Source organism: Somniosus microcephalus, unplaced genomic scaffold (genome assembly GCF_052327205.1).
Source record: "Somniosus microcephalus isolate GS21.2 unplaced genomic scaffold, FLI_Smic_1.0 unresolved_chr1, whole genome shotgun sequence".
In the NCBI taxonomy this organism is placed as follows: domain Eukaryota; kingdom Metazoa; phylum Chordata; class Chondrichthyes; order Squaliformes; family Somniosidae; genus Somniosus; species Somniosus microcephalus.
The window spans coordinates 143,685,088-143,710,647 of record NW_028225179.1 but is presented as its reverse complement, the minus strand read 5'-3'; the positions used below and the strand labels follow the sequence as shown (position 1 = coordinate 143,710,647).

At 49.8% G+C, this 25,560-nt stretch overlaps 1 long non-coding RNA gene and 1 pseudogene across 1 annotated transcript; both read left to right on the top strand.

Annotated features, from left to right (window-relative positions):
* Positions 1-4,035: 4,035 nt before the first annotated feature.
* Positions 4,036-7,755, top strand: LOC147096155 (uncharacterized). The gene is made up of 3 exons (XR_015074657.1): positions 4,036-4,102; positions 5,578-5,666; positions 7,663-7,755. It is a non-coding gene; the product is annotated as an uncharacterized LOC147096155 (long non-coding RNA).
* Positions 7,756-9,465: 1,710 nt separating this feature from the next.
* LOC147096154 (uncharacterized) overlaps positions 9,466-25,560 on the top strand; it is a 41,173-nt pseudogene continuing 25,078 nt past the window's right edge.

Sequence of the window (25,560 nt, the reverse complement as noted above, 5' to 3'; positions counted from 1 at the left end):
CCCTCTTCCCCCCCGCCCTCTTCCCCCCCGCCCTCTTCCACCCCCCGCCCTCTTCCCCCCTGCCCTCTTTCCCCCCGCCCTCTTTCCCCCCTGCCCTCTCCCCCCACCCTCTCTCCCCCCTGCCCTCTCCCCCCCGCCCTCTCTCCCCACCCCGCCCTCTCCCCCCCGCCCTCTCCCCCCCGCACTCTTCCCCGCCCCCGCCCTCTTTCCCCGCCACCCTCTTTCCCCCCACCCCGCCCTCTTCCCGCAGTACGTCGAAGCAGCCTGGTACTCCTGGTGGGAAAAGCAAGGATTCATCAATCCCGAGTACGGGGTAAATGCAAGGGGCCGATGCTGCGCGGTGCCGTCACTAAGCGTGGTGAAGCCGAACGGTGCAGCCGTGAGTCTTCACTGCGGCCTGCTCTGGAACATCCAGCAGATCAGTGGGCCTGGTCCGGAGGCCCTGGACGAGGCAAGGGGAAACGGTGGGGAAATGAGCCTGTTTTCTTGCCTCTGACTCCAAAGGTTGTGGGTTCAAGTCCCACTCCAGAGACTTGAGCACAAAAATCTAGGCTGACGCTCCAGTGCAGTGCTGAGGAAGCGCTGCGCTGTCAGAGGTGCCGTCTTGTGGACGAGACGTTAAACCGAGGCCCCGTCTGCCCTCTCAGGTGGACAAGGCAGTATTTTGAAGAAGAGCAGGGGGGAGTTATCCCCGGTGTCCTGGGCCAATATTGATCCCTCAATCATCCTTATGAAAACAGATTATCTGGTCACTGTTGTTTGTGGTAGCTTGCTGTGCACAAATTGGCTGCCGTGCTTCCTACCGACCCCGGGAATGGAGCTGAGGCAGCACACCCTCTCCCCTCTGCCAGTGTTGGTCCCTGTCTAGGCCAGGAGCCTGGGACTGGAGTTGCTCTGCTGGCAGTTGGAGAAGCCTATGCCCCGGGCCCCCGCACTGACATGGCCCCGAGCTTGTTGAGCGTGACGGGAGGTGCCTAGCTTGGGCGTGGCTGGGGAACAGAGGCCCAGGCTTCGAGGCCTAGAAAAACGGTGAAAGGTAGGAAAATTATAGAGGTTAGAGAAAAGATTTACAGATTAATTAACTTTTTTAAAAAACAATTCATGTTTTAAAAGCAACTTATTTTTTTGCTGGAAATGTAGATTTGAAAAGAAACACGCAGAAAGTGGGAAAAAGAAATGAAGAGTTTGGAATCAAGATGGCAGTCACTCACCTCATTTCAGAATGATAAGGCCCGCCCACACATGCACCGATTGGTCAACCGTCAAGTCACTGAACTGTAGGATTGGTCAATCGTCCTGTCACTCGACTGTAGGATGGCCCGCCCGCACATGCAATGAACCCGTCCCCGTGACGCAGTGATTGGTCGACCGTCGGGTCGCTCAACCGTACGATTGGTCAACCTTCATGTCACTCGATGCTAATGAGCGGATAATGAGCGGAATTTTGAACGTTTTTTGGATACCGCATGCGCAATTTTTGTCTCACCAAAACGTAAATACGCTTATGACCGTTCTGGAATCGTAAGCTTTCTTTTGATGTGACGCACTTGTAGGTATGCTCTATAACTTTAGAGTGTATAGCCGAACAGTCAGACGGAAGGACAGACAGACAGATCGACTGCTTTATAGATACTAGCTGAAGTGCCCGGCTGGTCAACTGGTCCTGCACGCTCAACTCCGCCATTTCCGATATCGAGGTACCGATGGGTAATTTGTCAAACTGTTCTGACGCGCTTCCTAATCTGTGCGCTGTTGCCACTCCTCTACATGGGCTGCAAGCTTAGCTGACGCAACTCTCAATAGAAACAGAAAATACTGGAACTGCGAACTGGTTGGTTAGCTTTCACTTGCACAGGCGGTTAGAGTTGAGGTGAAGGCTTCCGTTGACACGTCGCACCTGAAACACTAACCTACCACCTTGGCTCAGCGGATAGCGCTCTCGCCTCAGAGTCCGAAGGTGGTGGGTTTGAATCCCGCACCAGGGCTTGAGCCCGCCCCCAAATCCAGGACGACACTCCAGTGTCATGCTGAGGGAGCGCTGCAGTGTTGGAGGTGCCGTCTTTCGAGTGAGCCGTTAAACTATGGGTTACGTCTGCCTGTTCCGGTGGATGCCTTTAAGACGTTCCTTAAAACTTACCTCCTTAGGTCGCCTGTCCTAACAATCTCCTTATGTGGCTCGGTGTCACATTTTGTTCAATAATCGCTCCTGTGAAGCACCTTGGGACGTTTTACTACATTAAAGGCGCTGTATAAATACAAGCTGTTGTCATTGATGTAAAAGATTCACAAGGCAGGGAGTTTTCCCGGGGCTCCTGGCCGTGATTCAGCCTTCAACCGATGCTGGAGGCAATTCTAGGTCTATATTTCGAAATATCTAAATATGTCTTTCGCATTGGCACTTGGCCGGGATGTTGCCCCTCAGCATTCCTGGCTCACCCTGGGAGCGCAGATCAGGAAATTCCGCACCGCCAGCCCGTGCTATTCTGAGCGTTATGGTGCTAAACTACTCTTATTTCAACATCACTTCCAACTTCCAAAAAACCTGCATGATCCCCCCTCCGACAGATCAGTGCTGCGAGTTACAGGGAGTCTGAGACCAGCATAGGAACAGGAGGAGGCCATTCGGCCCCTCGAGCCTGTTCTGCCATTCAATCAGATCACGGCTGATCTGTATCTTAACTCCATCGGCCCGCCTTGATTCCGTACCACTTAATAACCTTGCCTAAGAAAAAAAATCTATCAATCTCAGTTTTGAAATTATTACAGTAATTGGCAGCGTTTTAGGGGGAGAGAGTTGCAGTATGTTTTCAGTCTCGAGGGCTGGACAATCTCCGGCTTCCTGCAATATACAATATTCTTGTCAGTGATCAATAGAGCTTCTGATCAGAAATAATTCAGTTTTGAAATACTGAAGTGTTGGGGGTCGGGGATGGGAAGTGGAAAGTGCGATCACAGAGACACAGGGCGGATGTCGAAGCTCACAGTCCTTCATACAGGAGCTTTTGGGATACACTATATGGGTAATTGGAGACTTGCTTGGGGGAAAAGCTGACTTTGGAGCTTTGGTTCCCAAAGCTCTCCACCACTGTGGTTTTCTTCACCTTGTGTCTGGGTCTGTTGAAGACTAATTTTTTAAAAATTCGTTTGCTGGATGTGGGCGTCGCTGGCAAGGTCGGCATTTATTGCCCACCCCTAGTTGCCGTTGAGAAGGTGGTGGTGAGCCGCCGCCTTGAACCGCTGCAGTCCGTGTGGTGATGGTACTCCAACAGGGCTGTTAGGGAGGGAGTTCCAGGATTCTGACCCAGCGACGATGAAGGAACGGTGATATATTTCCAAGTCAGGATGGTGTGTGACTTGGAGGTGGTGATGTTTACATGCGCCTGCTGCCCTTGTCCTTCTAGGTGGAAGAGGTCGCGAGTTTGGGAGGTGCTGCCGAAACGCCTTGGCGAGTTGCTGCAGTGCATCTTGTAGATGGTACACACTGGAGCCATGGTACGCCGGTGGTGGAGGGAGTAAATGTTTAAGGTGGTGGAGGGAGTGAATGTTTAAGGTGGTGGACGGGGTGAATGTTTAAGGTAGTGGACGGGGTGAATGTTTAAGGTGGTGGACAGGGTGAATGTTTAAGGTGGTGGACGGGGTGAATGTTTAAGGTGGTGGACGGGGTGAATGTTTAAGGTGGTGGACGGGGTGAATGTTTAAGGTGGTGGACGGGGTGCCGATCAAGTGTGCTGATGGATAGAGATTGTCGTTGTATCGCGCGACTACCAGGATGGTGGTCTTTTTCACACAAAGGGTGAGTGGAAAGCTGAAACAGCTGAGGGCCTGGCTGTCAATGGTGGGGCGAAGGAAGTGGGGTGTGGGTGGGGAGATGCACAAGCGACCAGAATTGGAGGAGATCTGTTGTCTCGCCTTGTCTGAGATTGACTAACTCAGCACAGCCTTGTGGGTGAAAGGTTGGCCGAGCGTCATACTGAGGTGTGCTTCTTCCATCAGGTGGACAAGAAGGAGCTGACGGGCCGAACGCTGCTTCCCATGCCCAGTTACAAGGACAAGGTGGAGTTTGGAGTTCTGATCTCCTTCGTGTATAAAATCGACGGATCGGGTGAGTCCAGTGAAAGTTAATCGCCTTCCAGAGAGGGGCGGCGCTGATTGGAAATCATGATTCTGCACCAAGCATCGAGTTCAGTCGCGCGACATTACTTCCACTTCACTCTCACGTGTTTCAAAACTCGATACTATCTTACAGCACAGAAGGAGGCCATTCGGCCCATCGTGCCCGAGCCAGCTCTTTGAAAGCGCGATCCAATTAGTCCCACACTCTCCCTGCTCTTTCCACGTAGCCCCATTATCATTTTGAACACTTCCCACCGGTCTGTAAAACATCCGTTCACCTCTTACTCTCTGCTTTCTGCCAATTCTGTATCCACGCTGCCATTGTCCCTTTAATTGGCGGCCGTGCCGTCAGCCACCCAGTTCCCACGCTCTGGAACATAACGTAAGAAATAGGAGCAGGAATAGGCCACTTGGCCCCTCGAGCCTGCTCCACCATTCAATAAGATCATTCCCTCCCTGAAGCTCTCCGCCTCCCTCCTCCTTTAAGACGCTCCTTTAAAACCTTCCTCTTTGACCAAGCCTTTGGTCACCTGTCCCACTATCTCTGTGTAGCTCCATGTCGAATATATGTTTGATTTTGCTCCCGTGAAGCGTTTTGGGAGTACTGCGTACAGTTTTGGCCTCCTTATTTAAGGAAGGATATACTTGCATTGGAGGCAGTTCAGAGAAGGTTCACGAGGTTGATTCCGGAGATGAGGGGGTTGACTTATGAAGAAAGGTTGAGCAGGCTGGGTCTATACTCATTGGAATTTAGAAGAATGAGAGGTGATCTTATTGAAACATATAAGATACTGAGGGGGGCTCGACAAGGTGAATGCAGAGAGGATGTTTCCCCTCGTGGGGAAATCTAGAACTCGGGGGCACAGTTTCAGAATAAAGGCTCGCCCTTTTAGAACTGAGATGAGGAGGAATTTCTTCTCTGAGGGTCGTAAATCTGTGGAATTTTCTGCCCCAGAGAGCCGTGGAGGCTGGGTCATTAAATACATTTAAGGTGGAGATAGACAGATTTTTGCAAGATAAGGGAGTGAAGGGTTATGGGGAGCGAGCAGGGAAGTGACTTTGAGCCCAAGATCAGCCATGAACTTATTGAATGGCAGAGCAGGCTCGAGGGGCCAAGTGGCCTACTCCTGCTCCTATTTCTTATGTTCTTGTGTTTTACTACTTTAAAGGCGCTGTATAAATGCAAGTTGTTCTCTTCGCTTCTTCCTGGGCGGTGCTAGTGTGCATCGATTTTAGCGCAGGATTAACAATGAGGAATTATCGCAGGACAGGAAAAAAGAAGGCAGAAAGAAAGACTTGCATTTCTATAACGCGTTTCAAAGCGCTTTACAGCCAATGAAGTACTTTTTGAAGTGTAGTCGCGGTTGTAATGTAGGACACGCGGCAGTCAATTTGCGCACAGCAAGCTCCCACAGACAGCAAATGTGATCATGACCGTTATTTCCTTTTTCCGGGTCTTTGTAGATGAGGAAGTGGTGGTGGCGACCACGCGTATCGAGACCATGCTGGAAGACACTGCTGTGGCCGTTCACCCGCAGGATCCCAGATACCAGGTAACACCCAAACACGCGGGGCGCTTGGACCCCACGGGCCAGCTCTCGGATCAGCATGACCTACCTGAACCACGATGTTTCGAGCCTCTGACCTGGCCTGTGCATCCACTCTCGCAGTGCTTACTTAACGTCAGTTAGACTTGTAGCCTTAAAGGGAACGCACCAACGCTTCAGCCGCAGAATTATGCATTCTGTTTTGCATAGAATGTCAACATTATTAGATTATAGTGGAAGCTCTTGACTTACTGTGAACAGCGCCTTGTTGGTGTGACTGCATGCCTGTGTGTGTGTGTGACCGTGACTGTGTGTGTGTGACCGTGACTGTGTGTGTGTGACCGTGACTGTGTGTGTGTGACCGTGACTGTGTGTGACCGTGACTGTGTGTGTGACTGTGTGTGTGTGTGTGTGTGTGTGTGTGACTGCATGACTGTGACTGCATGACTGACTGCATGACTGTGACTGCATGACTGACTGCATGACTGACTGCATGACTGTGTGTGTGTGTGTGTAAGATAGACACATAGGAACAGGAGGAGGCGCTTCAGCCCCTCGAGCCTGTTCCGCCATTCAATTAGACCATGGCTGATCTATATCTTAACTCCATCTACCCGCCTTGGTTCTGTAACCCTTGATACCTGTGCCCAATAACAATCTATCAATCTCCATTTAAAAATTTTCAATTGAGCCCCAGCTTCGACAGCTTTTTTGGGAGAAGAGAGTTCCAGATTTCCACTAATCCTTTGTGTGAAGAAGTGCTTCCTGACATCACCCCTGAACGGCCTGGCTCTAATTTTAAGGTTATGCCCCCCTTGTTCTGGACTCCCCCACCCACCAGAGCAAATAGTTTCTCTCGATCTACCTTACCAACTCCTTTAGTCATGTTAAACACCTCAATTCGATCACCTCTTAATCTTCTATAACTCACGGGAATACAAGCCTAGTCTACACAACCGGTCCTCATAAATTAACCCTTTTAGCCCCAGTATCACTCTGGGGAATCTGCGCTGCAGCTCCGTCCGAAAGTGGTGCGAGTCAGGCAGTGTGTATTAAGGTTCATGCACATGGTCTGCACTTCCTGTACACATCCTCAGCAATGATTGTGTTTCACCCTTACTTCAGGACTCCCCAAGGGCTTCATCGCCAATGTATCACCACTGAATGTTTCATCTCTATACCTTGTCACTGGCCTACTACGTCTGAGGGATCAACTCCCTCCTTGGCCTTCCCACCTCCGTCTCCCAATTCCATTCAAAACCGGGAGGAGGGGGGGCGGGGGAGAAGCAAAAAATCTTTTCCCTTGTCGGTGAAATTTCTAATGTCCAAAATAAGGTTTTAAACAAAATGATATATTTCACCAGTAACTAATGGTCTTTTGTGAGGAAGGAGCTTCTTTCAAGCTTGTCTTTTGAAGGCCTTGGCATCTACGAAAAGCCTGGGCTCGAATTTAATTTCTTTCCCCAGAGTTTCAATGAATCGCACAGCACAGGAGGCCTTTCGGCCCATCGTGCCTGTGCCGGCTCTTTGAAAGAACTGTCCAATTAGACCCACTCCCCCCTGCTCTTTCCCCATAGCCTTGCAAATTTTCCTTTTCAAATATTTATCTAATTTGCTTTTGAAAGTGACTATTGAATCTGCTTCCACCGCCCTTACAGGCAGCGTGTTCCAGATCATCATAACTTGCTGTGTAAAAAAAAAAAAAAATTCTCCTCATCTCCCCCTCTGGTTCTTTTGCCAATTACAGTACCTTAAATCTGTGTCCTCTGGTTAACGACCCTCTGGCCACTGGAAACAGTTTCTCCTTCTTTACCCTGTCAAAATCATTGATGATTTGGACTGTTAGTCGAATGGTCAGACCTTGTGTGGAGTGGACAGTGCGGAGTCGCTGCATGGTTGGCAGGAGAATAGTGTTTTTGGTGGTTTCAACCCAACTCACTTAGTCCCTTAAATCAATTTTAGTTGAATAAGCAGATAACTGTTTTGCTTTTATTCCTTCGAGAATCTGAAAGGAAAGTTTGTCGTCCATCCTTTCTGTGACCGGAAAATGGCCATTGTCTTCGATGAGTTTGTGGACATGGACTTTGGAACAGGTAAGGTGCCCAATGTCCCACTTATTTTTGTTTGCCTATTTTTAAACAACAGAATGAAAGAATTTGCATTTATATAGCGCCTTTCACAACCTCAGGACGTCCCAAAGTGCTTTACAGCCAATGAAGTAGTTTTTTGAAGTGTAGTCACTGTTGTAATGTAGGAAACGCGGCAGCCAATTTGCGCACAGTAAGCTCCCACAAACCGCAATGAGATAATGACCAGGTAATCTGTTTTAGTGATGTTACATAGAATGTACAGCACAGAAACAGGCCATTCGGCCCAACTGGTCCATGCTGGTGTTTGTGCTCCACAGGAACCTCCCCCCACCCCTCTTCATCTACCCCCATCAACATAACCGTCTATTCCTTCCTCCCTCATGTACTTATCTAGCTTCCCCTTAAATGCGTCTATGCTATTCACCTCGACTGCTCCCTATGGTAGCGAGTTCCACATTATCACCACTCTCTGCATAAAGAAAATTCTCCTGAATTCCCTATTGGATTTATTAGTGACCGTCTAGTGAGACCACAGCTTGAGTATTGTGTGCAGTTTTGGTCGCCTTTTCTGAGGAAGGATGTTCTTGCCATGGAGGGAGTGCAGCGAAGATTCACCAGACTGATACCTGGGATGTCAGGAATGTCGTATGAGGAGAGATTGGGTCGATTGGGCTTATACTCGCTGGAGTTTAGAAGAATGAGAGGGGATCTCATTGAAACTTATAAAATTCTAACAGGCCTAGACAGACTAGATGCAGGAAGGATGTTCCCGATGGCCGGGGAGTCCAGAACCAGGGGTCACAGTCTAAGGATAAAGGATAAGCCATTTAGGACAGAGATGAGGAGGAATTTCTGCACCCAGAGAGTGGTGAACCTGTGGAATTCTCTACCACAGAAGGCAGTGGAGGCCAATTCATTAAATATATTCAAGAAGGAGTTAGATATATTTCTTCAGGCTAAAGGGATCAAGGGATATGGGGAGAAAGCAGGGACAGGGTACTGAATTTGAATGATCAGCCATGATCTCATTGAATGACGGAGCAGGATCGAGGGTCCGAATGGCCTACTCCTGCTCCTATCTTCTATGTTTCTATGTCTGTCTGATATTTATGGGCCCTAGTTATGGATTCCCATACAACTGGAAATATATTCTCTACATCTCCCATATCGAACCCCTTCATAATCTTAAAGACCTCTCTCAGGTCACCCCACAGTCTTCTCTTTTCGAAATTGGTTGAGGGATAAATATTGGACAGGACACAGGTAAGAAATATGCCCACCTGAGAGGGCAGACAGGGCATCGGTTGAATGTCTCATCTGAAAGACGGTACCTCTGACAGTGCAGAGATCCCTCAGTACAGCACTGGGAGTGTCGGCCTAGATTATGGGCACAAGTCTCTGGAGTGGGGACTTGAATCCATGACCCAAAGACGGTGAATCCTTTTGTCCTACTGGTATATCCCGAGATATCAGGATGTGCCTGCTGAGAACTGTAGCCAGGCAGCTTTCAAAAGTTTTAAACGTTACTGTCTTTTAGGTGTTGTAAAGATCACCGCAGCTCACGACCAGAATGATTGAGGTGGGGATGAGACACAACCTTGCGTTCATAAACATCATGGATGATAATGGCTTTCTCATCAACGTCCCTGAGCCTTTCTTGGCAATTGTTTAATTATTTTTCCCCGCTCGTATATTTCTGCTCACAGCCGTGAGGGATGTTAGCACTGTGAGCAGCTCCCTCCGACACTGTCCCATCAAACACTCCCAGGGCAGGTACAGCATGGGTTAGATACAGAGTAAAGCTCCCTCTACACTGTCCCATCAAATACTTCCAGGCCAGGTACAGCCCGGGTTAGATACAGAGTAAAGCTTCCTCTACACTGTCCCATCAAACTCTCCCAGGGCAGGTACAGCACGGGTTAGATACAGAGTAAAGCTTCCTCTACACTGCCCCATCAAACACTCCCGGGGCAGGTACAGCACGGGGTTAGATACAGAGTAATGCTCCCTCTACACTGTCCCATCACCAGGGCAGGTACAGCACGGGGTTAGATACAGAGTAAAGCTCCGTCTACACTGTTCCATCAAACACTCCCAGGGCAGGTACAGCACTAGTTAGATACAGAATAAAGCTCCCTCTACAGTGTCCCATCAACCACTCTCAGGTACAGCATTGGTTAGATACAGAGTAAAGCTCCCTCTATACTTTCCCCTTCACCAGGGCAGGTACAGCACGGGGTTAGATACAGAGTGAAGGACCCTCTACACTGTCCCATCAAACACTCCCAGGGCAGGAGCAGCACGGGTTAGATACAGAGTAAAGCTCCCTCTAAACTGCCCCATCCAACATTCCATGGGCAGGTAGAGCATGGGTTAGATACAGAGTAAAGCTCCATCTACACTGTCCCATCAAACATTCCCAAGGGCGTTGCATCACGGGGTTAGATACAGAGTAAAGCTTCCTCTACACTGTCTCCAACACCAGGGCAGGTACAGCAGGGCTTAGATAGAGAGTAATGCTCCATCTACACTCTCCCATCGAACACTCCCAAGGCAAGTGCAGCTTTGGTTGGACACAGAGTTAAGCTCCCTCTACACTGTCCCATCAAACGCTCCCAGGGCAGGTACAGCACAGGTTAGATACGGAGTGAAGCTCCCTCTACACTGTCCCATCAAACGTTCCCAGGGAAGGTACAGCACGGGTTAGATACAGAGTAAAGCTCCCACTTCACTGCCCCATGAAACACTCCCAGGGCAGGTATATTATGGGGTTAGAAACAAGGTAAAACTTCCTCTACACTGTCCCATCAAACACTACCAGGGCAAGTACATAACGGGGTTAGATACAGGGTAAAGCTCCCTCTACAGTCTCCCAGCAAACACTCCCAGGGCAGGAGCAGCATGGGTTAGATACAGAATAAAGCTCCCTCTACGCTGTCCCATCAATCACTCCCAGGGCAGGAGCAGCACGGGTTAGATGCAGAGAAAAGCTCCGTGTACACTGTTCCATCAAACAGTCCCAGGACAGGTACAGCACAGGATAGATACAGGGTGCAGCTTCCTCTACACTGTCCCATCAAACACTCCCAGGGCAGGTACATTACAGGGTAAAGCTCCCTCTTCATTGCCCCATCAAACACTCCCAGGGCAGGTACAGCATGGGTTGGATACAGAGTAAAGCTTCCTCTATAATGCCACATCAACCACTCACAGGGCAGGTACAGCACTAGTTAGATACAGAGTAAAGCTCTCTCTACACTGTCCCCATCACCAGGGCAGGTACAGCACGGGTTAGATACAGAGTAAAGCACCATCTACACTCTCCCATCAAACGCTCCCAGGGCAGGTGCAACACAAGTTAGATACGGAGTGAAATTCCCTCTACACTGTCCCATCAAACACTCCCAGGGTAGGTACAGCACAGGTTAGATACAGAGTAAAGCTCCATCTACACTGCTCCATCAAACACTCCCAGGGCAGGTACAGCACAGGATAGATACAGAGTAAAGGTCCGTCTACACTCTCCCATCAAACACACTCCCGGGGCAGGTACAGCACGGGTTATATGCAGACTAAAGCTCCATCTACACTGTCGCATCATATGCTCCCAGGGCAGGTAGATTACGAGGTTAGAAACAAGGTAAAGCATCCTCTACACTGTCCTATCAAACACTACCAGGGCAGGTACAGCACGGGGTTGGATACAGAGTAAAGCTCCCTCTACACGGTCCCATCACCAGGGCAGGTACAGGATGGGTTAGATACAGAGTAAAGCTCCCTCTTCACTGCCCCATCAGCACTCCCAGGGCAGGTACAGCATGGGTTAGATACAGAGTAACGCTCCATCTACACTGTCCCATCAAACACTCCCACGGTAGGTACAGAACGGGTTAGATACGGAGTAAAGCTCCCTCTACACTGTCCCATCAGCCACTCCCAGAAACAGCATGGGTTAGATACTGACTAAAGCTCCCGCTACACTGTCCCATCAAACACTCCCAGGGCTGGAGCAGCCGTGTTAAATACAGAGTAAAGCTCCCTCTACACTGTCCCATCAAACACTCCCAAGGCAGGTACAGCATGGCTTAGGTAAAGTGTAAAGCTCCCTCTACCCTGTCCCATCAAACACTCCCAAGGCAGGTGGAACACAGGTTAGATACAGAGTAAAGCTCTCTCTATACTGCCCCAACAAACACTCCCAAGGCAGGTACAGCATTGGTTAGATACAGAGTAAAGCTCCCTCTACACTATCCCCAATACCAGGGCAGGTGCAACATGGGTTCGATACAGGGTGAAGTTCCCTCTACTCTGTGCCCATCAAACACTCCCAGGGCAGGTACATTACGGGGTTAGAAACAAGGTAAAGCTTCCTCTACACTGTCCCCATCACCAGGGCAGGTACAGCATGGGTTGGAAGCAGAGTAAAGCTTCCTCTACACTGTCCCATCCAATACTCCGTGGGCAGGTAGAGCATGGGTTAGATACAGAGTAAAGCTCCATCTACACTGTCACATCATACACTCCCAGGGCCGGTATATTACGGGGTTAGAAACAAGTAAAACCTCCTCTACACTGTCCCATCAAATACTTCCAGGGCAAGCAGGGGTTAGATACAGAGTAAAGCTCCCTCTACACTGTCCCCATCACCAGGGCAGGTACAGCACGGGTTAGATACAGTGCAAAGCTCCCTCTACACTGTCCCATCAAACACTCCAAGGGCAGGTACAGCATGGGTTAGATACAGTGTAAAGCTCCCTCTACACTGTCCCATTAAACACTCCCAGGGCAGGTACATCACGGTGTTAGATACTGGGTAAAGTTCCCTCTACACTACCCCCATTAAACACTCCCAGGGCAGGCATATTACAGGGTTAGAAACAAGTAAAACTTCCTCTACACTGTCCCATCAAACACTTCCAGGGCAAGCATGGGTTAGATACAGTGTAAAGCTCCCTCTGCGCTGTCCCCATCAACAGGGCAGGTACAGCATGGGGTTATATACAGAGTAAAGATCCCTCTACACTGCCCCATCAAACACTCCCAGGGCAGGTACAGCACTGGTTAGATACAGAGTAAAGCTTCCTCCACACTGTCCCATCAAATTCTCCCAGGGCAGGTACATCATGGGGTTTAGATACAGGGTAAAGCTTCCTCTGCACTGTCCCATCAGTCATTCCCAAGGCAAGTACAGCATGGGTTAGATACAGAGTTAAGCTCCTTGTTCATTATCTCATCAAACACTCCCAGGGCAGGTACAGCATGGGTTGGATACAGAGTAAAGCTCCCTCTGCACTGTCCCATCAAACACTCTCAGGGCAGGTACAGCATGGGTTAGATAGAGAGTAAAGCTCTCTCTTCATTGCCCCATCAACCACTCCCAAGGCAAGGACTGCATGGGTTAGATACAGAGTTAAGCTGCCTCTACACTGTCCCATCAAACACTCCCAGGGCAGGTACAGCACAGGGTAGATACAGAGTAAAGCTCCCTCTTCACTGTCCCAGCAAACACTCCGAGGGCAGGTACAGCATGGGTTAGATACAGAGTAAAGTTCCATCTCATTGAAACTTATAAAATTCTGACAGGACTGGACAGACGAGATTCAGGAAGGATGTTCCCGATGGTCGGGGAGTCCATAACCAGGGGTCACAGTCTAAGGATAAGGGGTAGGCCATTTAGGACAGAAATGAGGAGGAATTTCTTCACCCAGAGAGTGGTGAACCTGTGGAATTCTCTACCACAGAAGGCAGTAGAGGCCAATTCATTAAATATATTCAAGAAGGAGTTGGATATATTTCTTAAGGCTCAAGGGGTATGGGGAGAAAGCAAGGACCGGGTACTGAATTTGGCTTATCAGCCATGAATGCATTGAATGGCAGAGCAGGTTCGAGGGGCCGAATAGCCTACTCCTGCTCCTATCTTCTATGTTTCTACACTATCCCCATCACCAGGGCAGGTATAGCACGGGTTAGATGCAGTGTAAAGCTCCCTCTACATTGTCCCCATCAAACACTCCCAGGGCAGGTGCAACACAGGTTAGATACAGAGTGAAGTTCCCTCTACCCTGTCCCAACAAACACTCCCAGGGCAGGTGCAGCATGGGTTAGATACAGAATAAATCTCCCTCTACACTGTCCCATCAAACACTCCCAGGGCAGGTGCAGCATGGCTTAGATACAGTGTAAAGCTCCCAATACCCTGTCCCATCAAACACTCCCGGGGCAGGTACAGCACGGGTTAGATGCGGAGTAAAGCTCCCTCTACACTGTCCCCATCAAACACTCCCAGGGTAGGTACAGCACGGGTTAGATGCGGAGTAAAGCTTTCTCTACACTGCCCCAACAACTCCCAGGGCAGGTACAGCACGGGTTAGATACATAGTAAAGCTCCCTATTCACTGCCCCAGCAAACACTCCCAGGGCAGGTACAGCACTGGTTAGATACAGGGTAAAGCTCCCTCTTCACTGCCCCATCAAACACTCCCAGGTAAAGGACTGCACGAGTTAGATACAGGGTAAATCTTCCTCTGCACTGTCCCATCAATCATTCCCAAGGCAAGTACAGCATGGGTTAGATACAGAGTAATGCTCACTCGTCACTGTCCCATCACAGCCCCAGGGCAGGTACATCACGGGGTTAGATATAGAGTAAAGCTCTCTCTACACTGCCCCATCAAACACTCCCAGGGCAGGTACAGCATGGATTAGATACAGAGTAAAGTTCCATCTCATTGAAACTGATAAAATTCTGACAGGACTGGACAGACGAGATGCAGGAAGGATGTTCCCGATGGTCGGGGAGTCCAGAACCAGGGGTCACAGTCTAAGGATAAGGGGTAGGCCATTTAGGACAGAAATGAGGAGGAATTTCTTCACCCAGAGAGTGGTGAACCTGTGGAATTCTCTACCACAGAAGGCATTAGAGGCCAATTCATTAAATATATTCAAGAAGGAGTTGGATATATTTCTTCAGGCTAAAGGGATCAAGGGGTATGGGAGAAAGCAGGGACCGGGTACTGAATTTGGATGATCAGCCATGATCGCATTGACTGGCGGAGCAGGCTCGAGGGGCCGAATGACCTAATCCTGCTCCTCTCGTCTATGTTTCTACACTATCCCCATCACCAGGGCAGGTACAGCACTAGTTAGATACAGAATCACAGACTCACAGAAACCTCACAGTGCAGATAGAGGCCATTTCGGCCCATCGAGCCTGCACCGACACATATCCCACCCGATCCCCGTAACCCCTACACCAACACATATCCCACCCTATCCCCGTACCCCCTAACACTAATGGTCAATTTTATCATAGCCAATCAACCTAACCCGCACATCTTTGGACTGTGGGAAGAAACCGGAGCACCCGGAGGAAAGCCACGCAAACATGGGGAGAATGTGCAAACTCCACACAGACAGTCACCCGAGGCCGGATTCGAACCCGGGTCCCTGGCGCTGTGAGGCAACAGTGCTAACCACTATGCCACCATGCTGCCTCTAGTACAGAGTAAAGCTCCCTCTATACTGTCCCCATCAAACACTGCCAGGGCAGGTACAGCATGGATTGGAAGCAGAGTAAAGCTTCCTCTACACTGTCCCACCATACACTCCCAGGGCAGGTACAGCACTGGTTAGATACAGATTAAAGCTCCCTCTTCACTGGCCCATCAAACACTCCCAGGTCAAGGACTGCACGAGTTAGATACAGAATAAAGCTCACTCTGCACTGTCCCATCAAACACGCCCAGGGCAGGTACAGCACTGGTTAGATACAGATTAAAGCCCCCTCTTCACTGGCCCATCAAACACTCCCAGGTCAAGGACTGCACGAGTTAGATACAGAGTAAAGCTCCCTCTGCACTGTCCCATCAAACACGCCCAGGGCAGGTACATCACTGGGTTGGATACAGAGTAAAGCTGCCGCTACACTATCCCCATCACCAGGGCAGGTATAGCACGGGTTAGTTACAGAGTAAAGCACCCTCTACACTGTCCCCATCAAACACTCCCAGGGCAGGTGCAGCATGGGTTAGATACAGAGTAGAGCTCCCTCTACACTGTCCCATCAAACACTCCCAGGGCAGGCATATTACGGGGTTAAAAACAAGGTAAACCTTCCTCTACACTGTCCCATCAAACACTGCAAGCGCAGGTACATGACGGCGTTAGATACAGAGTATAGCTCCCTCTACACTGTCCCATCAAACACTCCCAGGGCAGGTACAGCACGAATTAGATGCAGAGCAATGCTCCCTCTACATTGCCCCATCAAACACTCCCAGAGCAGGTACAGGATGGGTTAGATACAGAGTAAAGCCTCCTCTACACTGTCCCCATCACCAGGGCAGCTACAGCAAGGTTAGATAGAGTAAAGCTCCATCTACGCTGTCCCATCATACACTCCCAGGGCAGAAATATTGTGGGGTTAGACACGAGGTTAAACTTCCTCTACACTGCCCCATCAAACACTACCAGGGCAGGTACATCACGGTGTTAGATACAGGGTAAAGCTCCCTCTACACTGCCTGATTAAACACTCCCAGGGCAGTGACAGCACTAGTTAGATACAAAATAAAGCTCCCTCTACACTGTCCCATCAACCACTCCCAGGTACAGCATGGGTTAGATACAGAGTAAAGCTCCATCTACACTGTTCCATCAAACACTCCCAGGGCAGGTGCATCACAGGGTTAGATACAAGGTAAAGCTTCCTTTGCACTGTCCCATCAATAATTTCGAAGGCAAGTACAGCATGGGTTAGATACAGAGTAATGCCCACTCTACACTGTCCCATCAAACAGTCCCACGGCAGGAACATCACGAGGTTAGATACAGAGTAAAGCTCTCTCTACACTGTCCCCATCACCAGGGCAGGTACAGCACGGGTTAGATACAGAGTAAAGCACCATCTACACTCTCCCATCAAACGCTCCCAGGGCAGGTGCAACACAAGTTAGATACGGAGTGAAATTCCCTCTACACTGTCCCATCAAACACTCCCAGGGTAGGTACAGCACAGGTTAGATACAGAGTAAAGCTCCATCTACACTGCTCCATCAAACACTCCCAGGGCAGGTACAGCACAGGATAGATACAGAGTAAAGGTCCGTCTACACTCTCCCATCAAACACACTCCCGGGGCAGGTACAGCACGGGTTATATGCAGACTAAAGCTCCATCTACACTGTCGCATCATATGCTCCCAGGGCAGGTAGATTACGAGGTTAGAAACAAGGTAAAGCATCCTCTACACTGTCCTATCAAACACTACCAGGGCAGGTACAGCACGGGGTTGGATACAGAGTAAAGCTCCCTCTACACGGTCCCATCACCAGGGCAGGTACAGGATGGGTTAGATACAGAGTAAAGCTCCCTCTTCACTGCCCCATCAGCACTCCCAGGGCAGGTACAGCATGGGTTAGATACAGAGTAACGCTCCATCTACACTGTCCCATCAAACACTCCCACGGTAGGTACAGCACGGGTTAGATACGGAGTAAAGCTCCCTCTACACTGTCCCATCAGCCACTCCCAGAAACAGCATGGGTTAGATACTGACTAAAGCTCCCGCTACACTGTCCCATCAAACACTCCCAGGGCTGGAGCAGCCGTGTTAAATACAGAGTAAAGCTCCCTCTACACTGTCCCATCAAACACTCCCAAGGCAGGTACAGCATGGCTTAGGTAAAGTGTAAAGCTCCCTCTACCCTGTCCCATCAAACACTCCCAAGGCAGGTGGAACACAGGTTAGATACAGAGTAAAGCTCTCTCTATACTGCCCCAATAAACACTCCCAAGGCAGGTACAGCATTGGTTAGATACAGAGTAAAGCTCCCTCTACACTATCCCCAATACCAGGGCAGGTGCAACATGGGTTCGATACAGGGTGAAGTTCCCTCTACTCTGTGCCCATCAAACACTCCCAGGGCAGGTACATTACGGGGTTAGAAACAAGGTAAAGCTTCCTCTACACTGTCCCCATCACCAGGGCAGGTACAGCATGGGTTGGAAGCAGAGTAAAGCTTCCTCTACACTGTCCCATCCAATACTCCGTGGGCAGGTAGAGCATGGGTTAGATACAGAGTAAAGCTCCATCTACACTGTCACATCATACACTCCCAGGGCCGGTATATTACGGGGTTAGAAACAAGTAAAACCTCTTCTACACTGTCCCATCAAATACTTCCAGGGCAAGCAGGGGTTAGATACAGAGTAAAGCTCCCTCTACACTGTCCCCATCACCAGGGCAGGTACAGCACGGGTTAGATACAGTGCAAAGCTCCCTCTACACTGTCCCATCAAACACTCCAAGGGCAGGTACAGCATGGGTTAGATACAGTGTAAAGCTCCCTCTACACTGTCCCATTAAACACTCCCAGGGCAGGTACATCACGGTGTTAGATACTGGGTAAAGTTCCCTCTACACTACCCCCATTAAACACTCCCAGGGCAGGCATATTACAGGGTTAGAAACAAGTAAAACTTCCTCTACACTGTCCCATCAAACACTTCCAGGGCAAGCATGGGTTAGATACAGTGTAAAGCTCCCTCTGCGCTGTCCCCATCAACAGGGCAGGTACAGCATGGGGTTATATACAGAGTAAAGATCCCTCTACACTGCCCCATCAAACACTCCCAGGGCAGGTACAGCACTGGTTAGATACAGAGTAAAGCTTCCTCCACACTGTCCCATCAAATTCTCCCAGGGCAGGTACATCATGGGGTTTAGATACAGGGTAAAGCTTCCTCTGCACTGTCCCATCAGTCATTCCCAAGGCAAGTACAGCATGGGTTAGATACAGAGTTAAGCTCCTTGTTCATTATCTCATCAAACACTCCCAGGGCAGGTACAGCATGGGTTGGATACAGAGTAAAGCTCCCTCTGCACTGTCCCATCAAACACTCTCAGGGCAGGTACAGCATGGGTTAGATAGAGAGTAAAGCTCTCTCTTCATTGCCCCATCAACCACTCCCAAGGCAAGGACTGCATGGGTTAGATACAGAGTTAAGCTGCCTCTACACTGTCCCATCAAACACTCCCAGGGCAGGTACAGCACAGGGTAGATACAGAGTAAAGCTCCCTCTTCACTGTCCCAGCAAACACTCCGAGGGCAGGTACAGCATGGGTTAGATACAGAGTAAAGTTCCATCTCATTGAAACTTATAAAATTCTGACAGGACTGGACAGACGAGATTCAGGAAGGATGTTCCCGATGGTCGGGGAGTCCATAACCAGGGGTCACAGTCTAAGGATAAGGGGTAGGCCATTTAGGACAGAAATGAGGAGGAATTTCTTCACCCAGAGAGTGGTGAACCTGTGGAATTCTCTACCACAGAAGGCAGTAGAGGCCAATTCATTAAATATATTCAAGAAGGAGTTGGATATATTTCTTAAGGCTCAAGGGGTATGGGGAGAAAGCAAGGACCGGGTACTGAATTTGGCTTATCAGCCATGAACGCATTGAATGGCAGAGCAGGTTCGAGGGGCCGAATAGCCTACTCCTGCTCCTATCTTCTATGTTTCTACACTATCCCCATCACCAGGGCAGGTATAGCACGGGTTAGATGCAGTGTAAAGCTCCCTCTACATTGTCCCCATCAAACACTCCCAGGGCAGGTGCAACACAGGTTAGATACAGAGTGAAGTTCCCTCTACCCTGTCCCAACAAACACTCCCAGGGCAGGTGCAGCATGGGTTAGATACAGAATAAATCTCCCTCTACACTGTCCCATCAAACACTCCCAGGGCAGGTGCAGCATGGCTTAGATACAGTGTAAAGCTCCCAATACCCTGTCCCATCAAACACTCCCGGGGCAGGTACAGCACGGGTTAGATGCGGAGTAAAGCTCCCTCTACACTGTCCCCATCAAACACTCCCAGGGTAGGTACAGCACGGGTTAGATGCGGAGTAAAGCTTTCTCTACACTGCCCCAACAACTCCCAGGGCAGGCATATTACGGGGTTAAAAACAAGGTAAACCTTCCTCTACACTGTCCCATCAAACACTGCAAGCGCAGGTACATGACGGCGTTAGATACAGAGTATTGCTCCCTCTACACTGTCCCATCAAACACTCCCAGGGCAGGTACAGCACGAATTAGATGCAGAGCAATGCTCCCTCTACATTGCCCCATCAAACACTCCCAGAGCAGGTACAGGATGGGTTAGATACAGAGTAAAGCCTCCTCTACACTGTCCCCATCACCAGGGCAGCTACAGCAAGGTTAGATAGAGTAAAGCTCCATCTACGCTGTCCCATCATACACTCCCAGGGCAGAAATATTGTGGGGTTAGACACGAGGTTAAACTTCCTCTACACTGCCCCATCAAACACTACCAGGGCAGGTACATCACGGTGTTAGATACAGGGTAAAGCTCCCTCTACACTGCCTGATTAAACACTCCCAGGGCAGTGACAGCACTAGTTAGATACAAAATAAAGCTCCCTCTACACTGTCCCATCAACCACTCCCAGGTACAGCATGGGTTAGATACAGAGTAAAGCTCCATCTACACTGTTCCATCAAACACTCCCAGGGCAGGTGCATCACAGGGTTAGATACAAGGTAAAGCTTCCTTTGCACTGTCCCATCAATAATTTCGAAGGCAAGTACAGCATGGGTTAGATACAGAGTAATGCCCACTCTACACTGTCCCATCAAACAGTCCCACGGCAGGAACATCACGAGGTTAGATACAGGGTAAAGCTTCCTCTACACTGTCCCATCAAACACTCCCAGGGCAGGTACAGCACAGGTTAGATACAGAGTAAAGCTCCCTCTACACTGTCTCATCTAACACTCCCAAGGCGGGTACAGCATGGCTTAGATACAGTGTAAAGCTCCCTCTACCCTATCCCATCAAACACTCCCGGGGCAGGTACAGAATGGGTTAGATGCAGAGTAAAGCTGCCCCTACACTGTCCCCATCAAACACTCCCAGGGTAGGTACAGCATGGGTTAGATGCGGAGTAAAGCTCCCTCTACACTGTCCCATCAAACAGTCCCAGGGCAGGTACATCAAGGTGTTAGATACAGGTTAAAGCTCCCTCTTCACTGCCCAATCAAACACTCGCAGGACAGGTACAGCATGGGTTAGATACAGGGTAAAGCTCTGTCTACACTGTTCCATCAAACACTCCCAGGGCAGGTACTGCACGGGTTAGATACAGAGTATAGCTCCCTCTATACTGCCCCATCAAACACTCCCAGGGCAGGTACAGCATAGGTTAGATACAGAGTAAAGCTGCCTCTCCACTATCCCCATCACCAGGGCAGGTATAGCACGGGTTAGTTATAGAGTAAAGCTCCCTCTACACTGTCCCCATCAAACACTCCCAGTGCAAGTGCAACACAGGTTTGATAGAGGGTGAAGTTTCCGCTACACTGTTCGATCAAACACTCCCAGGTCAAGGACTGCACGAGTTAGATACAGAGTAAACCTCCCTCTTCACTGTCCCATCAAACACGCCCAGGGCAGGTACAGCATGGGTTAGATAGAGAGTAAAGCTCTCTCTTCATTGCCCCATCAACCACTCCCAAGGCAAGGACTGCATGGGTTAGATACAGAGTTAAGCTGCCTCTACACTGTCCCATCAAACACTCCCAGGGCAGGTACAGCACAGGGTAGATACAGAGTAAAGCTCCCTCTTCACTGTCCCAGCAAACACTCCGAGGGCAGGTACAGCATGGGTTAGATACAGAGTAAAGTTCCATCTCATTGAAACTTATAAAATTCTGACAGGACTGGACAGACGAGATTCAGGAAGGATGTTCCCGATGGTCGGGGAGTCCATAACCAGGGGTCACAGTCTAAGGATAAGGGGTAGGCCATTTAGGACAGAAATGAGGAGGAATTTCTTCACCCAGAGAGTGGTGAACCTGTGGAATTCTCTACCACAGAAGGCAGTAGAGGCCAATTCATTAAATATATTCAAGAAGGAGTTGGATATATTTCTTAAGGCTCAAGGGGTATGGGGAGAAAGCAAGGACCGGGTACTGAATTTGGCTTATCAGCCATGAACGCATTGAATGGCAGAGCAGGTTCGAGGGGCCGAATAGCCTACTCCTGCTCCTATCTTCTATGTTTCTACACTATCCCCATCACCAGGGCAGGTATAGCACGGGTTAGATGCAGTGTAAAGCTCCCTCTACATTGTCCCCATCAAACACTCCCAGGGCAGGTGCAACACAGGTTAGATACAGAGTGAAGTTCCCTCTACCCTGTCCCAACAAACACTCCCAGGGCAGGTGCAGCATGGGTTAGATACAGAATAAATCTCCCTCTACACTGTCCCATCAAACACTCCCAGGGCAGGTGCAGCATGGCTTAGATACAGTGTAAAGCTCCCAATACCCTGTCCCATCAAACACTCCCGGGGCAGGTACAGCACGGGTTAGATGCGGAGTAAAGCTCCCTCTACACTGTCCCCATCAAACACTCCCAGGGTAGGTACAGCACGGGTTAGATGCGGAGTAAAGCTTTCTCTACACTGCCCCAACAACTCCCAGGGCAGGTACAGCACGGGTTAGATACATAGTAAAGCTCCCTATTCACTGCCCCAGCAAACACTCCCAGGGCAGGTACAGCACTGGTTAGATACAGGGTAAAGCTCCCTCTTCACTGCCCCATCAAACACTCCCAGGTAAAGGACTGCACGAGTTAGATACAGGGTAAATCTTCCTCTGCACTGTCCCATCAATCATTCCCAAGGCAAGTACAGCATGGGTTAGATACAGAGTAATGCTCACTCGTCACTGTCCCATCACAGCCCCAGGGCAGGTACATCACGGGGTTAGATATAGAGTAAAGCTCTCTCTACACTGCCCCATCAAACACTCCCAGGGCAGGTACAGCATGGATTAGATACAGAGTAAAGTTCCATCTCATTGAAACTGATAAAATTCTGACAGGACTGGACAGACGAGATGCAGGAAGGATGTTCCCGATGGTCGGGGAGTCCAGAACCAGGGGTCACAGTCTAAGGATAAGGGGTAGGCCATTTAGGACAGAAATGAGGAGGAATTTCTTCACCCAGAGAGTGGTGAACCTGTGGAATTCTCTACCACAGAAGGCAGTAGAGGCCAATTCATTAAATATATTCAAGAAGGAGTTGGATATATTTCTTCAGGCTAAAGGGATCAAGGGGTATGGGAGAAAGCAGGGACCGGGTACTGAATTTGGATGATCAGCCATGATCGCATTGACTGGCGGAGCAGGCTCGAGGGGCCGAATGACCTAATCCTGCTCCTCTCGTCTATGTTTCTACACTATCCCCATCACCAGGGCAGGTACAGCACTAGTTAGATACAGAATCACAGACTCACAGAAACCTCACAGTGCAGATAGAGGCCATTTCGGCCCATCGAGCCTGCACCGACACATATCCCACCCGATCCCCGTAACCCCTACACCAACACATATCCCACCCTATCCCCGTACCCCCTAACACTAATGGTCAATTTTATCATAGCCAATCAACCTAACCCGCACATCTTTGGACTGTGGGAAGAAACCGGAGCACCCGGAGGAAAGCCACGCAAACATGGGGAGAATGTGCAAACTCCACACAGACAGTCACCCGAGGCCGGATTCGAACCCGGGTCCCTGGCGCTGTGAGGCAACAGTGCTAACCACTATGCCACCATGCTGCCTCTAGTACAGAGTAAAGCTCCCTCTATACTGTCCCCATCAAACACTGCCAGGGCAGGTACAGCATGGATTGGAAGCAGAGTAAAGCTTCCTCTACACTGTCCCACCATACACTCCCAGGGCAGGTACAGCACTGGTTAGATACAGATTAAAGCTCCCTCTTCACTGGCCCATCAAACACTCCCAGGTCAAGGACTGCACGAGTTAGATACAGAATAAAGCTCACTCTGCACTGTCCCATCAAACACGCCCAGGGCAGGTACAGCACTGGTTAGATACAGATTAAAGCCCCCTCTTCACTGGCCCATCAAACACTCCCAGGTCAAGGACTGCACGAGTTAGATACAGAGTAAAGCTCCCTCTGCACTGTCCCATCAAACACGCCCAGGGCAGGTACATCACTGGGTTGGATACAGAGTAAAGCTGCCGCTACACTATCCCCATCACCAGGGCAGGTATAGCACGGGTTAGTTACAGAGTAAAGCACCCTCTACACTGTCCCCATCAAACACTCCCAGGGCAGGTGCAGCATGGGTTAGATACAGAGTAGAGCTCCCTCTACACTGTCCCATCAAACACTCCCAGGGCAGGCATATTACGGGGTTAAAAACAAGGTAAACCTTCCTCTACACTGTCCCATCAAACACTGCAAGCGCAGGTACATGACGGCGTTAGATACAGAGTATAGCTCCCTCTACACTGTCCCATCAAACACTCCCAGGGCAGGTACAGCACGAATTAGATGCAGAGCAATGCTCCCTCTACATTGCCCCATCAAACACTCCCAGAGCAGGTACAGGATGGGTTAGATACAGAGTAAAGCCTCCTCTACACTGTCCCCATCACCAGGGCAGCTACAGCAAGGTTAGATAGAGTAAAGCTCCATCTACGCTGTCCCATCATACACTCCCAGGGCAGAAATATTGTGGGGTTAGACACGAGGTTAAACTTCCTCTACACTGCCCCATCAAACACTACCAGGGCAGGTACATCACGGTGTTAGATACAGGGTAAAGCTCCCTCTACACTGCCTGATTAAACACTCCCAGGGCAGTGACAGCACTAGTTAGATACAAAATAAAGCTCCCTCTACACTGTCCCATCAACCACTCCCAGGTACAGCATGGGTTAGATACAGAGTAAAGCTCCATCTACACTGTTCCATCAAACACTCCCAGGGCAGGTGCATCACAGGGTTAGATACAAGGTAAAGCTTCCTTTGCACTGTCCCATCAATAATTTCGAAGGCAAGTACAGCATGGGTTAGATACAGAGTAATGCCCACTCTACACTGTCCCATCAAACAGTCCCACGGCAGGAACATCACGAGGTTAGATACAGGGTAAAGCTTCCTCTACACTGTCCCATCAAACACTCCCAAGGCGGGTACAGCATGGCTTAGATACAGTGTAAAGCTCCCTCTACCCTATCCCATCAAACACTCCCGGGGCAGGTACAGAATGGGTTAGATGCAGAGTAAAGCTGCCCCTACACTGTCCCCATCAAACACTCCCAGGGTAGGTACAGCATGGGTTAGATGCGGAGTAAAGCTCCCTCTACACTGTCCCATCAAACAGTCCCAGGGCAGGTACATCAAGGTGTTAGATACAGGTTAAAGCTCCCTCTTCACTGCCCAATCAAACACTCGCAGGACAGGTACAGCATGGGTTAGATACAGGGTAAAGCTCTGTCTACACTGTTCCATCAAACACTCCCAGGGCAGGTACTGCACGGGTTAGATACAGAGTATAGCTCCCTCTATACTGCCCCATCAAACACTCCCAGGGCAGGTACAGCATAGGTTAGATACAGAGTAAAGCTGCCTCTACACTATCCCCATCACCAGGGCAGGTATAGCACGGGTTAGTTATAGAGTAAAGCTCCCTCTACACTGTCCCCATCAAACACTCCCAGTGCAAGTGCAACACAGGTTTGATAGAGGGTGAAGTTTCCGCTACACTGTTCGATCAAACACTCCCAGGTCAAGGACTGCACGAGTTAGATACAGAGTAAACCTCCCTCTTCACTGTCCCATCAAACACTCTCAGGGCAGGTACAGCTTGGATTGGAAGCAGAGTAAAGCTTCCTCTACACTGTCCCATCCAATACTCCGTGGGCAGGTAGAGCATGGGTTAGATACAGAGTAAAGCTCCATCTGCAC